This window comes from Mauremys mutica, chromosome 1 (assembly GCF_020497125.1).
Source record: "Mauremys mutica isolate MM-2020 ecotype Southern chromosome 1, ASM2049712v1, whole genome shotgun sequence".
In the NCBI taxonomy this organism is placed as follows: domain Eukaryota; kingdom Metazoa; phylum Chordata; order Testudines; family Geoemydidae; genus Mauremys; species Mauremys mutica.
In genome coordinates, this window is record NC_059072.1 from 312,555,580 (window position 1) to 312,573,590 (window position 18,011).

At 45.7% G+C, this 18,011-nt stretch overlaps 1 protein-coding gene across 2 annotated transcripts in view; it reads left to right on the forward strand.

Moving 5' to 3' along the window:
* Positions 1–994: 994 nt before the first annotated feature.
* SMAD9 (SMAD family member 9) overlaps positions 995–18,011 on the forward strand; it is a 71,745-nt gene continuing 54,728 nt past the window's right edge. For both annotated transcript variants that reach the window (XM_045015615.1, XM_045015623.1), the window contains exon 1: positions 995–1,114. The gene's annotated coding sequence lies outside the window, so the exon portion shown is untranslated. The remainder of the gene's footprint in view (positions 1,115–18,011) is intronic.

The following is an 18,011-nucleotide window of genomic DNA, read 5'->3' on the forward strand; positions in this document are numbered from 1 at the left end:
ACAGCAGTTTGAGGTAGGATCTCCAGTGCTCCGGCAGTGGAGAAGAAAAGCCTTATGCCTGCATTAAGCATAACTCCTCCAGGGCTCCTGGGGTGAAGAGGAGCAGTACTGCTGTCAATACTAGCTGGCTCCGACCCCTTGTGCTTTTGACTCCTAGACGGCTGTGCTAACGGGGCCCTTCAGAACCTCTTTCACCTTCCAACACACTTCTGTCACCCCAGCAGTAATTTGTCCCATTATATATTAGTGCAGCATATAGAGCACTAGAACAGTGTCTACTGCGGGGTAAAAATGAAATGGTTTAATGCCTTTTATAAACACTCTTATAACATGTTTGGTTGCAACACACTGACAAACATACAGCTGTCTATTAATGTGGGATGCATTAGGAATAAACTCATTACAAATGTACCCTCAGCATTAAGGGTGGGAATGAGAGTCACAAGGGAAATGCCATTGCTTGGGACAGGTGAGCGAGTAGGTAAAACCCTCTGCAGGGAACGATCCTGCTTTGGGCGGAGGGATGCAAAGGGGTGAACCCCTGGTTATCCTCCACAGCTAACTTCCCTGCCTTTCCAACCGCCATGGATGCTGGGGGCTGAATCACACTAGCCATCTGGATTCTCCAGCCTCCCCCAAGCACCTAAGTTAAGTCCTAGCCCCTCTAGGAGGGTGAAACACACCAGTGAAGGGGGCCCCAGGAACCTTTTTGTTTAGGGTTTGTACAGCGCCTAGCACGCTGGGGCCTGGGGCAGAGGTGCCTGTTTGTACAGCGCCTAGCACCCCTCACTGAATGCCAAGCACCCCTCGTGAGGGGCGCGCCTGGCTGGTGGCGGGAGCGGAGCAGGGGCCCTGCGCAGCCCTGGACTCCCCCCCGCGCGCGGCTGGGGTGGGCGTGGGCAGCGCCCAGGGGCGGCACCGAGGCAGACGCGCTCCCTGGCCGCGCTCCAGCTCGGCGCACTAAGACAGGCTCGGCGGCTCCAGCCTGACTGACGCCGGCCGGGACTGCTGCTGCTGCTGCTGCTGCCGGCCCCTGCTGCAGCCCCGTCCCCGCCGCGGCAGCGAGTGGCTGTGCGAGCCGCAGAGAGACGCGCGGGCCAGGCGCGAGCGGCAGGTAAGAGCCTCCTTTCCCCTCCCCACGCGAGCCGGAGACGCGGCGTGGGGCTTCCCCGCGGCCAGGGGCGGCCGAGGCTGCCCGCAGACCTCCCGCGGCTTTGCAAACTTCTCGCGTGGCAGGAGCCCGCGGCACGTGCGCGCCCCGCACCTGGGGAGGAAGGTGCCGAGCCCGGCCCGTTTGCATGGCAGGAGAGCTGGGGGGACGGGACCTTTGTCAGTGTCCTGCTGTCCGTGAGCGCAGGCGGGAACGCGCTGCCTGCCCGCCCCGAGACAGACCAGCTGCAGCAGGGTGTGTGCGCCTGGGGTGGAGGCTGCCGGTTCGGCACAGGCATCGCTGGCTGACCAGGCACTGATTCGGGGCGCAGCACTTTCCCGTGCTGACCCAGAGGAAAACGCACCTCCATCCAGGGCTGTATAATTACAGTCCAGGGGCCGCAATGAAAGAAATGGCTTCTCCCATGGGGTGGTCGCGTGGATCTTTTCCATTTAATTGCTCTGCATTGTACTTACCTTGTAGGCATTTAAAAACAAAGTTAAGAATGTGCTTCTCAAGTGTTTTTAGGCTGCTACGCGGTTCGTTTCCTTGTGCTAAAATACTTGATTTTTTCCTCTCTTTGCTGGCTGTTCCTATGCCAGATATTTGCAAGAGGGAGGGAGGGGGAAACAGATACAGGAGACAAACTGACGCCAGTATTGTGATCGAAAGGAGGAGCGCAAGGAAAAACACTTTTATGGATGGCTAAACTCTGACATGTCTTCCCACTATTATGATTTCTTTCCTTCTCATTTAGCGGGAAAAAACCCACATGGCACGTTTAGAAACACTTTTCCCCCATCACCTTGCATTTTGTAGTCTAGAAATCTTGCTACTGGAAATACCTGCCAATGAAACATCAGTATTTGTCAGATTTTGTTAGCACATTTGTGTAACTAGCATATCAATCTGAATCCGATCAGTGTTTTTTGGACAAGCAATTACTGCCATTGAGCAGGATTTCCAAAACAATAATCTCAACTATGGGCAGTCGCCTGATTTTTTTTTTTTAAAGCAAGCCTGGACAGCGTAAATGGAGGAAATTCATAGTTGGTTCAATTTCTAAATTGTTATATAATATAGTGGGTGGCTTCCAGATATTTGTACTTTCAGTCTAAATGTATATGAACTGTTACCAGTGGTACTTGCTTTAAAGGATTCTCATCAATGTGAATGAAAATGAAGAATACATGTATAATTAAATGTTTACTCCAGTGGTTCTCAAACTTTTGTACTGGTGACCCCTTTAACATAGCAAGCCTCTGAGTGTGACACCCCCCCCCTATAAATTAAAAACACTTCTAAAATATATTTAACACCATTATAAATGCTGGAGGCAAAGCAGAGTTTGGATTGGTGGCTGACAGCTTGCGACTCCTCTATGGAATAATCTCACAACCCCCTGAGGGATCCCGACCCCCAGTTTGAGAACCCCTGGTTTAGTCTAAATAGATATAAGAAAAAAGAAATTGACAAAAAAATAGGCAACCTCTCAATGAATGAGTTTTCCCTTAAACTCTTAGAAGTAGGAAATAAGGTACAAGTTCTTGGACTGTATTCAGGTTTGGAGTTGTGCAGGAAGGACAGTGCAGATAAGACAAAGATTCAGTATTTTATAAATGAGATGCACATAAGAACATGTTTATAAATGTTAGGAGCACATTATCTTCTAATCTTCTGTGGTGTAATCTAAAGGAAGTACTGTAAAATTTGACTGTGAGCAATGAATCCTCATAGCAATGGCTTGGACAACTGTCATCTCTCAAAGTTCATCCTTTTTATTCAGCCAGACAACTCCCTTCTTTTAGATTTGATAAGTACCAGTGCCATTGCTGATCTGCACTAACATTTGTTGGCTGGTTTGTGTTTGTTTCCTATTCGCTTTTAAAACAGGGAAGTAATTTTAACAACATTTCCTTTGTTATACCAGTTCAAATAAGTTTATATCAGCGAAGTTTTTGGTAAATGAGAAATATATATAGCTATATGTTTACTGAGCTCTACAGTGGTTTCAGATTCTCATCTCTGTCTGGCGTTTCTAGGAGAGGGAGAGATAAATGTTTTCTTCTTCACTTTATTCCTGACATTTAGAAACACCAGCAGTTTTGCGAAAATGACTAAAATATGGATCTAGTGTATTTTTTTGCCACTCACTGTGGTAATTAAGGTTGTAAAATTATTAAAGGTACCCAGAGTCTGGGATAGATGCTTTTGTTTATGTATAAACTGAAATAAAATACAGTGGTGTACATCCTCAGCGCTTTACAACACTCATTTTCACAATGCGCTTGTGTGATAGGTAAGTATCTTATTTTAACACATTTGTCCAAACCCAAGAGACACATACATATATGCCCAAAACATATGTTGAGGATAGAAATATATTTAGAGGAATCAAATATCACGAAGGTCTGGATGCTTCTCCCATTGGAAATCAGTGGTAGCACTCACAGTGACTTCAGTTTCAACATAATTGGGCCTAAACCCCTGGAATCAGACTAGATACACAGTAAAATATGTCACAAAACACTGGACAGTTAATTCCCCCTCCCCGCTTCTTTTCATTACAAACTTTCTTCATCTTAACTCTCTGCTGTTATCAGTCAGGGAGATAGTGTCCCACAATCCTCTCTCTTGAATACTAAACTGTTGTAATTCTAGTGGCCAGGCTAATCCATCTTGATAAAGTTTTATTTTCCCCTTGTTTAATTCAGAGGAGGATAGCTGTTAATTATTAGTGACCTCTAACCAGAGCACTAAGTAGAGTATTACTACTGATGACAGTGGCTAGCAGCAATTCCAGGATCAGCTGGACTGTGCCTTCTGATTTAAATGAAGTTCACAGACTAAAGCTGGCCAAAAGGAAGAAAATATACTTTTGAGTAATTTGTCCATTGCAAATAAATAATGTAACAATTACTAATGAGCGTTTGTATAGATTCTATTTGCTCTGAATATTCTTTGGAAATAAGTGCAGAGGAGGGAAGAAAGCATGGTAAATATTTTAAGTTAAAACAATATAGCAAAAAAACCATGTATGCAATTGGTGGTTGTTCCTGACTCTCTCATTTCCTGCTGGTGGTTGGTATAAACAATAATATGAATGTTTATCTGTATATTAGCAGCACAAAATAATAAGTAAATGACAACGAGAGCTTTATGCTGGTTTAGTACTGTCTGAGAGCATTTGGCATAAGAAAAAATTAGAAACAGAATTCAGTTTCATAAAATGACCATTCAAAAAAATAACCTAACTCATTTTCATTGGCAGTTTTTCTGCATCATGTTCAAATAATAAGATTAATATTTATGAAAAGGTGCTTATAATAAAGAACCTGGGACTGCTCCTGAGAATGCAGTGTGAAATCTATTGTTTATTTTTAGTTAACTGAAAATCTTGCAACCTCTACTCAAGAGAGTAGTACCAAAGAGTTGCAAGATTGGAACCAAGACTACTAAAATCCTTTCTAGTAAATGCATATGAATTAGAATTAAGCTAATTAACCAGATTTGTGTTGCAGATGCATGTGGCTTTAGGCAGATGTGGTTTTGACCATTAAAGGGAATTGTTGCAACACCTTATACAAACAAGGTATAGACTGTTTCTTTAAGTTTGGAATCAGGATTGCAGCAAATAAGGCAAAGAGGTGTAACTCCTTCAGGCAGATATATTTTGGGGACTCCTGTGCACCTCAGTAGGCGCACAGATGTAGAAAATTTCTTTGGCTTTTTCTTTCCAACCTAATTTCAAATGCAACACATCTTCACAGAGCTAATCCCCATCATTCTGGTGGTTGACTTTAAGGTTGGGGTTGCAAAATTCACCCTATACTCCCCCCCCCCCCATTGATTAGGAACACCTTTGTGTATCCTCACTGTTCTCAGAGCAGGAATGCAATTTCTGTATCTTTTCCCACTTTCTCTGTCATTGTCAGTAACTCCACTATCCTCCCCTCATCTGAACTCTTGGAGACAACTTTGACTTCTCTCTGTTTCTTCAGATCCTCAGCTAAATTTTCCGTCTTTATTTTTTTCTTTACCGTACTTTCCAAATTCCTCCCTTCCTGTCTTTCACTGCTGCCACAGCATTAGTCCACTCTGCGGCAACTTTCCATCTTTGATACTGCAGCCTCAGGCTCTCCAGCATCCTCATGTCTGCTCCCCATCAGAAACACCACTGCCAAAATCCTGTTCCTTTTCCTCTATGCTTCAGTCATGTCTCCACACAAATACGCCCTCTGGAATCTCTATACATCAGCTTTCCTTCTTTCTGTCACACTAAATTTAAGCTTCGTACTTTCAGATCTCATATGGGAGTTGCCCATAAGCTCCAGAGCTGTGGTCCATTTAAAAACAAATCAGGATGTTTGTTCAGTTTTGGGCCTCCTTTTCCCCCTCATTCCCAGGTTTCACTGGCAGCAGGCATAGGTCTATCACCATTAGCTGGTACTCTGTTGTTTGTTCTCTATTGCATTGTACTTGGTTATGCTTCTATTCTGTAAGCAATGTGAGGCATGGAGCATGATTTGGTTTACGCTTCTGCAGTGGAGTGTTTGCTAACTCTACTGTAGTGTGTAAATAATACTTTTAAATGCAAATGATTGTGCTAGGAAGTCACCAAAATTCAACAAAGTTGAATTGTTTTTTGTTTGTTCTTTATTCATTTTTTTTATTTAATTTTCTAGATTGTTTACCTTAGCTGTGAAATCCTTAAAATGGTGTAAAGCTGCCTGAAATAGAAAATAAGACGTTGGTCGACACTTTCACACTTCAGGTGCTTAAATTTAAGCACCTAATGCTGCATGTTGTCTCTTATAAAAACACTCTGATTTTTAGAGGGAATGAACACCACACAACTCCAATTGAAGTCATTAGGAAGCAGGGACTGATGGGGACTATATATGTACCTGGATGGATGGGTGCCCAGCTGTGTTGGTCCTTAGCCATGTTATAGTGAAATACTCAAATCCCATATAAAGCCTGAGCTTATCCAGCTGTGTTATGCAGGAGCTAAGTGGAAAATGCCCAGTCCACCTTCAGCAGCCTCTGGGCTGCTGTCACTTGGGGTATGGCTACACTTGCAGCTGTACAGTGCTGCCGCGGGAGCGCTCCTACGAGTGTGGTCGCGGCGCCAGTGCTGGGAGAGAGCTCTCCCAGCGCTGCAGGTACTCCACCTCCCCCTGGAGATTAGCTTCCAGCTCTGGGAGCCGCGCTTCCAGCGCTGGGGCACTGTTTACACTGGCACTTTACAGCGCTGTAACTTGCTGCGCTCAGGGGGGTGTTTTTTTCACATCCCTGAGCGAGAAAGTTGCAGCGCTGTAAAGCGCCAGTGTAGCCAAGGCCTTGGTCTCTTCAGTGGTGGAGTCCTTGCCATTGGTCCTGTTTTACAGAGGCAAATACTCCACTGCCCGCCTGCGCTCAACACTCCTCCTTGTCACTGGCATATTTGGATCTAATTTCCCAGCAGGCAGAGATTGTGGATGCCCCAAAGGGTATCATAGGGTTCCATGCTATAGAGCACTTATTAGTGCAGAGTACTGTGGATGCTCAAGCAGGCAAGCTTATTACATTATCATTTTCCATAGTAATACACAATGAAAGCCATTTAGGAAAAACCTATTTGAATGTGATATGACTTGAGCAACGCTAATGTGATTCAGTGGAAAACTGCTAATATGGGAAGTTGAAATCTCTCTGTACATAAAAAATAAATAAATATAAAAACTGAAAAGAAGAAAAAAATCTGTGCATCCTTTAAACTTTGTGTGCTTAGGAGAAAATGGAGGATGATGGAATTACAGCTACTTTATTTGTACCTGCTGTCGATCAGATTGGAATCACTTCTGAAAGTTCTCTCTTCTGGAATTTAGAAACCTCATCTGTATTTTGTTTTGCATTCAGCTACACCAAACCATGTCTTTGTAAAATACATCACACTGTGTTAACATAATGCTGAACAGATGCTGAAGGGTTTCAAACACCTTTGGTTTCCCCTGATTTCAGGGAAAATTGAAGGCTCTCAGCACCTTGTAGAACCTCACCGAATTGGGCCCAAAATCTCTTCTGTAATAAGCTGGAAAATTTTACACTTATGAAGATATAACATTTGCTTCATCTAGTACCTTTGTTTTTATTGCACAGTATAGATCAAATAGTACATTATGTTCTAGGGACCTGAGATACTAAATTTTCCACATAAAATATCCTCTACATGAAAAGTCCACATTAAGTACAGGTTAGGTAACAGCTCTTTAGATATATATCTATTACAATATGTTGAACATCTAATAATTTCGAGCTATTCCTTTTCCTAAAATGGTTGTGTGGGAAAATCTCCAGGAAATCAGTGATTGATCTCAAGGATTACAGGATCTGATTAGTTCTAGCTCAGCCCTGACACTGAAATACTTCTGCAGTCCCTTCTTCCTGTAAGTGTTTGTCTTGATGGCATTTGGATATGCACTTTGTTTGAGAAGGGCCAGCGTTTATTTTAAAAACTATTAACTCTAATTTTTCCAACCATTTCATTTTTAGAAACAATGTTGGACTTTGCTACAGCTTAGATGGGAATGCTTGGTATGCAAGGAATTCGGGACTCTGCCTGCCTGTAAAATGGGGATAATATTTCCTTTCTTCCAGTCTTTGTCTGTCTTGTTTATTTAGGTTGTAAACTCTTTGGGGAAGGGACCTTCTCTTATTGTGTGTATCTATAGTGCCATTCACCAAGGGGTCCTGCTATCATTTGGGCAGTCTAGAGACTAATAAATAATAGCAATAATTGGTTAAGCCTCCTCTTTCATTGGTCTCGGGAGGCCCCTCCCAACTGTCCTTAATCAAACATTGGCTTCAAATGGAAGTTTTGCCTGAGCAAGGACTGCATGATTGGGCCCTTGTTCTTTGTTCTGGTGAAGGTCTAGATCATCGATTGAAATCAACATCTGAGGTTCAGCTGGAGAATTAAGCCCCAACTATGCACCAGTCGGGTGTGAAAAATCCAGACCCTTGAGTGGTCAGCCACTGTGGTCTAACACTGTCTATGATTTGGGGTGTGTGTCATAAACAGACAATTAAGGGTTAAGAAGTTAACCTAGCCTAGCTGACACTGACCAGAGGAACCAATGGGGGGACAAGATGTTTCAAGAGGAAGGAGAGAAGTTCTTCCTTTGTTCTATTCATTAAGTTCTGTGCAGGAGAGAAAAGATTCAGGAATCACCTAGAGTAGTAAGTATTAAATAAGGAATGAATTAGTTTGTTTATTTCTTTTTGTGACTTTGTCTTTTTGCATTAGAGGGATAATCAAATTGGGTTTTCTTTTGTGTAACTAAGGTTTTTGCCCAGAGGAACATCCTCTGTGTTTTGAATCTGTTGTCTGTGAGAGTAGCTTGTATGCTAATCTCGCAGAGGTATTTCTTTTACTCCTTTTCTTAAGAACCTGATTGATTTTTTCCCTTGTTTTAAGATCCAAGGGGTTTGGATCGGTGTTCACCAGGAAATTGGTGGGGAAGTCTCTCAAGGTTACCCAGGGAAGGGTTACAGTACTTGTGAGGGAAAGATTTTGGGAGGGAAAACAGAGTTTCCCAAATGACTCATAAACAGCTGCTTTAAACGATTTGGGTGGTGGCAGCAACCAGATCTAAGCTGGTAATTAAGCTTAGGAGTTCTCATGCAGGTCCCCACATGTGTACCCTAAAGTTCAGAGTGGGGGTAAAACCTATGACAGGTGTCCTTAAGCTGACCTAAGTCCATGTGTAGACAATGCTAGGATAATGGAAGAATTCTTCCATCCAGCAAGCTACTGCCGCTGGAGGAGGTGGATTAACTACAGCAACCAGCGAACCCTTCTGTCGGCGTAGGGAGTGTCTACTTTGAAGTGTTACAGTGGCGCAGATGAGATGCTGTAGAACTTCATTGTAGACACTACCTATGCCAATGAGAGAGGTTCTCCTGTCACTGTAGTTAATCCACCTCCCCGAGAGGCAGTAGCTAGGTCAATAGGAGAATCTTTCCATCAACTTCATGCTGTTTACAGGAGGGTTAAATTGGCATAGCTACCTCTCCCAGAGTAATGGATTTTTCACACATCTGAGCGACATAGCTATGCCAATGTAAGTTTTCTTGTAGACCAGCCCTTGGTGAAGCCAAGCATGGCTCATTATGTATAGACATGGACACCAGTTTCCCTAAGAAGGTAATACTTTAATACCCAGAAGCCCAGTACAATCAAAGGGAGATGATTCTGAGTAATTGTGCTACTTTGTATATATACTAGGCTGGGACCTGGTGGAATAGGGTGGGCGTGGGTTCCCCTGACCCTGGGCCCTTATGAGGGGCTGGATGTGCACTAACCTTTAAGCCAGAAGGCTGAAGTCCTAGACTGTTGCTGTTTGCCCCAGTCAGGAGGCTGAGGGCCACAGACTGTTTAAGTGTTTAGCCCTGCCCAGAGAGCCAGCCCCATAGACTATTGTTGTACGTGGAACCCTCCTGCTGGAGACCTGAACTGATATTCAGCCGACTTACTCAAACTTGGATATGGCATTTATCTTCCTAAAATCTACACAAAACTTAAGGGTCCTGTCAGGTTTCAGGAAGAGGATGATGGGGCTGTTGCTTTGGGACCTTTCAACCGCCCCCAGGTCCAACGTGGCCTGTATCTCCTTTTCCACTATCTCCCATGTTCGTTGCAGCAGGGGCCGAGTGATCTCTCAGACAATCTTCCCTGACATTGTCAATATTATATGCTGATCAAAGGTGGTCTGTCTCAGTCAGGCTCTGAAGGTTTTGGGGAACACCTTTAGTAGACTCCTGACCTGCCTTTGTTGTTCTTGGGTCAGGTTGTTCCCAATCTGTGGCTCTTTGGAGTCAGTCAAGATGGGGGTCCTAAGTCTGCCTATGGGACATATGGGGCAATCCAGCAGCCCCTCTCGAATCTGCCATGGGTCTAGGAGATTTATATCGTAGACTTGCTGTTTCTTTTTCCTGTCTGGTTGCCAGATCTCATAGGTGACCAGCCCCACCCGGCAGATAACCTCACAGGGCCCTTACCACCAGGCTAGCAGTTTTGATTCATCTGAGAGGGGCAGGAGGACGACCCTCTCACTGGGTTCGAAGGTTCTCTCCTGGGCTCCCTTGTTGTAGGTCTGCTCTTTGGCCTTCTGTGTGCTGTGGAGATATTTCTATCACTAAGACCTCTACTCTCACCAGCTGCTCTCATGGCTGTAAGTCATTGCAGGAAGCCCTGTGATGGGGACAGTAGCTGTTCCCAGCTCTCCCACATCTGTGGCTGCTAGGCATACAACATCTCAAAGGGGGGGAACTGCATTGATGATTGTGGGACCTCCCGGATGGCCAGTAATAGAGGTGGGATGAATTGGTCCCAATGTTGGAGGACTTTTGGGGGAAACTTCTGCAACATACATAGGGCCCTTCCAAATTCGTGGTCTGTTTTTGTAAATTTCACGGTTGTCGAATTTTAAAAATCTTGAATTTAATGGTTTCAAATATTTAAATCTTAAATTTCATGGCGTTGTAACAAAGGATTATATGTATTTAAAAACAGCAAAATATAAACATGTAAAGCCCTTTAGTGAGCGTTTCTCAAACTGTGGGTCCCGACCCAAGAGGGGGTTGCAATATTGTTACCCTTGCTTTTGCGCTGCCTTCAGAGCTGGGCAGCTGGAGAGCAGCTGTCCGGCTGCCCAGCTCTGAAGGCAGTGCAGAAGTAAGGGTGACAGTACCGCAACCCCTCTACAATAGTTTAGCAGTCCCTTTTGGGTCAGGATCCCCAGTTTGAGAAACACTGTACTTTTGTATACTCTTACCCTATAGTATAGATAAAAGTACACAAAAGACCAGATTTCATGGTCTGTGACGTATTTTTCATGGCCATGAATTTGGTAGTGCCCTACTCATTGCCAAGTGTCCCATGGTATGGACGTCATGGTCAAGTTGCAGAATGGCTTGTTGGTGGCACTGGGGCACCACCAACTGATTCCGGGTTTCTTGCATCTGGGGGTTGAGGTCAATGTGTTATAGGCATCACCTGTTATCTCAAATTAGGGTTATTGTGCTGCCCGGCAGGGTTCCGTGACTCTCCCATTGATGCTGACTGCTCATAGGTTCAACTAAGCATGAGGGTCTTCCTGATCTTGGCCAAAACCTGCCTCCAAATTCAACAGCTCTTTGTCACAGGGTTGCACTGGGGTGCTCCCCTTGTCAGCAGTGTCGAGCTTACTATCTTGACATTCCCAAACACTCAGGTCAGGTCACTGGGCATGTCCCTCATCCCTTCAAGGAGGTCTCCCTCAAACGCCAATTCTGGATGATTGGACTTGGGATTTGCGGTGGAACCTCCATGATTCACCCCCAGTCACAGCCAAGGATGACTGGATATGCCGGCTTCAAGGCCAGAGCTTGTCATGGTCCTAGTTTCATTGTTTACCATCCTGGTGACTTGAGCAGTGGGATAGGGCTTCACATCCCTGTGAATGCACTGGAGGCAGATGATCCCTTCTTCTGGGCCTGGGGGTCCTAATGAGGTCTTGGCGGATTGTCAGCTTGCCGGAGGGTTGTTTATGGACTCTAGCTTCCCCGGTCGAGACCTGTCCGAAGTTACAGCTCATCATTGGATGTTCCCAGCGGAGGTGGCCGAAATGGCCACAGGTGAAACCTGGGCCAGTTTCAGGGCACCTGGGCCTGTCCTCGGGTTTTGTCGAGCAGGTCTGCTCACCTGGGGTTTGGGATTTCCTCACTATGTCCGGGGGCATGGTGGTTCACCTAGATGCTCTGGGTGATCATTGGGGGTTGGCGAAGTCCTGTCTGTTGCGGCATTTTGGGCCAGGGCTAGGGCTGTTCATTGGCTTTGGGTCCTCTCTTCTCTTGTTAGTGAAGTCGTCAGGGTGGAGGCATGAGCTCCGGGGTTGACAGGGATCTCATGGCCAAAAAATTCTTCATGAGCATGACTGCCTCATTCAGGGTCGCTGGCCGTTGGCAAAGGACCCATATGCTTCCTTGTGGTGGGAGGATGTGCACAAATTGTTCCAGCACCACCTGTCAGTGACCTTGGCCTTGGTATGCCAGTCAGGCCTCATCTATGCTAAAGGGAAAAGTCAATCTAAGCTATGCAATTTGAGTTACATGAATAGCGTAACTCAAATCAATGTAGCTTAGATCTACTTATCACGGTGTCCACACTACGCGATGTTGATGGGAGACGCTCTTCCGTCGACTCCCCTTACTCTTTTCAATCAGGTGGAGTACAGGAGTCAATGGGAGAACGATCGGCGGTTGATTTAGTGGGTCTTCATTAGACCCACTAAATTGATGGCTGATGCGTTGATCGCCACAGTGTCTATCCTCCTGTAAATGTAGACAAGCCCTCAGATTGTAACCACCACCACCATGCATCTTTGAGCTGCTGTGCAACCATCCTCAGCCTGGCCCCGGATGGGTATGTCTTTCTGCACAGTCGTTGCTAATGCATCTTGGGCGTGATGTCGAGGGCATCACTTTTCAGGCACCCATAGTCTTGGGTGTCGGCCACTAGGAGTCCTTGGTACACAGCTTAGGCTGGGCTCATTAGGTATGGAGCCAAAAGGGTGGCCCACTGCTCAGGGGGCCAGTTGGCTCCTGAGGTGGCCCACTCAAACATGACAAGAAAGACCTCCGGATTGTTGTTGGGGCTCATCTTAGCCAGGCATACAGGAGCTGCAGGGCCAGTTTGAGTCACTTCTCCACCAGGGTTAGGGGTAAGAGGTGTCGGTAGTAGGGTAGCGAGCTGCTGCAGGCATTGCTGCTGCTCCTGGTGCTGGGTTCCCAACTCTCTCGTTGTTGCTGACTGCCCAGCTGTTGAAGGAGCCACTGCTGGCTTTCCATGAGTCCATCACAGTGGGGTCTCTTTTTGTCCCCCTTCTGTAGGGTGGTCTCTGGTTAGCCCTTGGCTCATCCCCTTGACTCAGGGGTGGGATGAAGCCTGAGTTCTCCACCACGTTGTTCTTCCCTCTCAGGGTCAAGGGCATTCCCTTCTGGTGGCATCAGGAAGTCTGCACGCCTACTGGATGTTCGTCAGGTGGTCTGACCTGCGACCATGCAAGTCGGCCGAGTAGCAGTTCAGGTCTCCAGAAGGAGGGTTCAGCACATCCCAGTGAGCCAGTAGTCCTGTTCTCCTCTCCAGGGTGAACAATAGTCTGTCGGCCTGGCCCTCTAGGCATGTTCTGAGCACTTAAACAGTCTATGGCCCTCAGCCTTCTGATGGGGCAAACAGCAACAGTCTGACTTCAGCCTTCTGGCTTAAAGGTTAATGTGCATCCAGCCCTGCATACAGGACTGGGGTCAGAGGGTAAGGGGACCTGCTCCACCAGGTCCCAGCCCAGGGCCCTAGCAGGAGTGGGCGATCCTGCCACAGAGAAATGTGCGGTTGCTGCCTCACATCCCGGCAGTGCAACTGGACCAACCTCTTGTTTCTCAGGGCTACTTCCTACTGGTTCTGGCTGGTGCTGCTCTGTTGCCGCTGAGCTCTGTCTCTCAGATTTACAGTCAGGTGACCCTTACTCCGGTGTCTTCTCAGGGTCTTTTGTCTCCTGGGGCACTGGGTAGACTTTCTTCCCCATGGCTGGTCCTGGATTCTGCTGAGGGCTCGGCTCTCTGGGAGGGACTGTCTGCCTCCTTCTCTAGTCTGGCCCCAACTGCAGAGCCCTACTCTTATACTTCCTGTCCTGCCTGTGCACTTCCTGCAAGGGGGGCGGGGCGGGGTTAGCTACTCCCACCATGAGGAGTTAACCCCTTCTGTAGTGAAGGGAGACCGCTCTGCCTCACTGCCTCCATAGTGATTCTCTTGCTTTGCTCCTCCCATCTCAGCAGTAAACTGTAAGATCAGAGCAATATCTATCTCAGATGAAGACAACTGATACTTACTTTGGGCCTGATCCTGCAAGCTCTGTATCTGAAGCTACCATTGGTTACAGTGGGGTTTGGAAGGGCTGCAGGATTGGGCCGTTTGTGTGAATCAGCAGTAAGTGGATGGAAAGACTTGAAAGAATGACAGGGTTTGGCAAAACGCCATATAAAGAAATCTGAAAGGCCCAGAATCCCTCCCAAGTCTGTGTGCAGAGAGAGGCGATTTGACCCCAGTGGACGTAACAGAGGGTTGAGTCCGGAAGCCCCCATGGGTGCTGTGAGTCCTACACAGATGTCAGGGATCTATTGGAGGCACAGAGATGTCTTCATGAATGCTGAGTGCTTCCCTACGGGCTCAAGGGCTCTCTGCTGCTCCAGCCTGAAGCTGCCCTGAGAGTCTCACCCCCTTTAAGGTTCTGTGGTGAAAGGAGCTGGGTAAGAAAGTAATTTAGCCTTATTATCTGTCTTGTGGATTCTTTGCTAGATTGGGAGAACCTGCCTCCTCCGCACTCACAGATGCCAGCCCCTAAAAGGTACGTTTATGTTGCAGTAAAACCCCGCAACACTATTGTATTGTTCAAGCCCAGGCTGGAGCCCAGGCTCTGAGACCCACCCCCCTTCGTGCATTTTCAGAGCTTGTGCTCCAGCCTGAGCCCAAACATCTCCATTGCAGTTTTTAGCCTTATACCCCCAACGCCCACGAGCCCAGGTCAGCTGACTTGGGCCAGCCGCAGCCAGGCCGCGGGTCTTTTATTGCAGTATAGACGTACCCTGAGAAGGCCCTGCAGGGTCCGAGCTAAGAGGTGTGGTGCTGTAGAAGCAGCTGACTCTCTTTCCATCGGGCATGGGGGGTCACTAGCAGTACCATGCAGCGGCAGGAGTTTGAGAATCATGGGTAAGAGGTCTGGGACTGATTGCAGTGCTCAGGGAGAAAGGAGTGAAGATCTCTCTCATCACACTACGTGCCGTTCAAAGGTGAGCGAGTGAGAGAATTCTTTAAGGGTAACATTTCTGGGATAAACTCCTGACCGTATTGAATTCAGGAGCAAAACTCGCACTGCTTTCAGTAGGGCGAGGATTTCACACCAGGTGCTTTGCTAGTATTTGCATGTGACAAAAAGACAAGGTTTAGAAATACCATTATCAAAAATCTTTCTCTCAAGTCACAGTTAGTATAAACAAGTTAAAGCTAGATTAAAGGGTATACGTGCTCAGACATGTTCGGCAGGGTTTAGAAATTGTAAATGACAAAGGAGGGTGGGGCCTAGTGTTCAACTGTGTAGATAGTCTGAAATTGAAATTCACAGGCTTCAAAATACAGGCCACTTACAAATAAACTCAGTGTGTGGGTCACTGAATTCCCTTCAGCTGCAGGCCTCCTTTCATCTTCATGCTTAATCTGCAGCTGCAATAAAATGCTTCCATGGTACCTCATATTTTTTTCCTTCCCTTCAGCTTTTTTCCTCCTGTGCTGTCTGCTTGCCAGGTTTCCCTTTCAAACTGGTTTCTCTGTGTTCCTCACCCCCTCAGTTTTAGTTCCATGCCTCTCAACTGTACCTTGTTCTGGGGGTTAGTGTAGCCTAGTGGATACAGCACTGGACTTACACCCAGGGACCTGGATTCTGTTCCCAGTTTTGCCACTGATCTCAGTTCACCTCTCTGCCTCAATTTTCCATCTGTACAATGGGGCTAATGATACTGATTTCCTGTTTTCTTTGAGATCTACTGATGGAAAACACTACATAAGAGCTAGTTATGATAAAGCATTATACTCATTTTAGACCCAAATATATGTGACTTTACCACACTTTCATATTTTAAAAAATTGTTTTTCTGTCCTTTGTTGCTGTGTGAAAGACCTGCACAAAGAAATGACTGCAGTGAAACAGAATATACACAAAGTGCTGTCAAAGGCAGACATTTAGAAAAACCTCTGGGGGAAAAAAACCCACTCTTTCCCTATGATCTCTTTTAGTTACAGTAATCTGAGGTGTTAGCTGTAACAGGAATATGTAAGAAAGTTACAGATAGTATCGCGTTAAACACACAGTCCTTTATATTGGAGACATTTTATCTACAGACGGTTTCTTTTTCCTTTGATTCTTGTAGCGGTTTAGTTGCTGTCCTATAGATTCACCGTTTCCCAGTGTCTAGCAATATCCCAAAGCATTGCACAGTGTATGTCTAGACAGCCCTCTGAGAATATCTACTCTGTGCACATATTTAGCTGTTTCAGTGACACCGAGACTGATGACAGCAGTCTTTTTCTAGACTGGTACCCGTGCTGCTTGTGAGTCAGTCGGTTGGGTGTACAGTGAGAGCAAGACAATCTTACACTGTGTCCTGGATAGATGTGCAGTAGGGTGCAGTTCTTACTGTAGATATGTATGTACACAGCATTAGGCAAAACTGGCTTCTGCTCTCTACACAGTGGCTTGTAGCCATGTCCTGTTTCCTTTAACACCAGTGGAACTTTTCCCATTGACTTCAACAAGAGCAGGATTATACCTGTTGGGTGAAATCCACCCATGTAGAAGATCAGCACAAGGGCTATGCACCACTAAAGTCCTCAAAATTGGATTTAAATGGGTCATAAGTGATGCATAAGCCTTGTGCTAGTCCTCTGTCCAGGAATAAGTTCCATTGGCTGCACCATTGGGCGCTACTTGAATTGTCTCAGAGAGACTCCCAAGATCCATTCCTGAATGCAGGGCTCTACCATGCCAGGGCTGTCTGCTCCTACTGGACAAACTGATGCAGCTTCCATTAACTTACTAGATGCCTTTTCACTGACTTCATTGGAAGTTGGATCAGGTTACAAAACAGCAAGGGTATGATGGCTCTGTGTCCTCTGCAGTCCTCTCCTCTTAGTGTCAGGCTCCCTAGCAGCATGGCTTCAACAGAGCCACACTGCCAGGGTATTCTGTAGCCTGCACAGCTCTTGGGTCCCTCTTAAAGGGTCTTCCTATCACAGAAGGAATCAGTGGAAGAGTAAGATGGTTTCATGCTGTCTTACCCTTCCATCCTGAGCTCTGTGGAAAGTGAGGTATGCTAGAGAAGTAACTAATGACTGAATGATGCAAGGCATTCACACGAATGTTGCATGTGCTATCACCACAAAGCTTGAAATTCAGAAAAAGTGAGACCAGAACTGGTGGTAACACCAGATCTCAAATGGCAAAGCTCATGACTTTGTAAAACTGTAGAGTTTGATCATCAGAGTTGAGACACGCTTTTCCCATGGACTCAAATCATCCACATAGGAAAACATGTCAGACCATCAATGCTGGAAACACGTCAGACTCAAGCATTGCTTAAAGCATTTTAGAACTTTAACCTGGCAGTGCTGCAGGCACCCACTACCAGTATAAGTTGCTCGATACGAGATGCTTATGTCTGAAACAAATGTGGTCCTAAAAGATTGTTTAAATTAAATTAGGTTGTGAATTACCATATTTCTGTCTTTACAGCACTATAGCAGAGAGGCTGCCTAAGTATTTCCTAATGGAACATCTAGGCACAGGAACAAATGGTTTCGTCTGCTGAGCAGCCTGCAGTATTCTGTAATCTAATAGCTCTGAAGTAGGATGTTCTGATGATAATGTTAGTCAATAGCAGTATAGGGTGTGTATATCTAAAAGCGGCATTTAATGCCATTTATACCTTGTATGATCATTTAGATTTTTTTTTTAAATTCTTGTCTTAAGAGAGAAATGAAGGAGCATGAAAGGAAATTGTACAATGTAGCCTTATCTTAGACTTCATCACATGGTCTACAGAGCACTGCTTTTGCTTTTATACATGTTCCCTTGGCTTCTCTCCCACTAACAACAATAGTGTTCAGACTCATGCTGAGGTCACTGTTGAATTATTTAATTTGACTGGAAGAGATTAATGTGTTTATTTAAAACCTTGTTCAAAATGGAAAAAAATCTCAGAACAATATTCTTACGTATGTAAGTTTGTATTC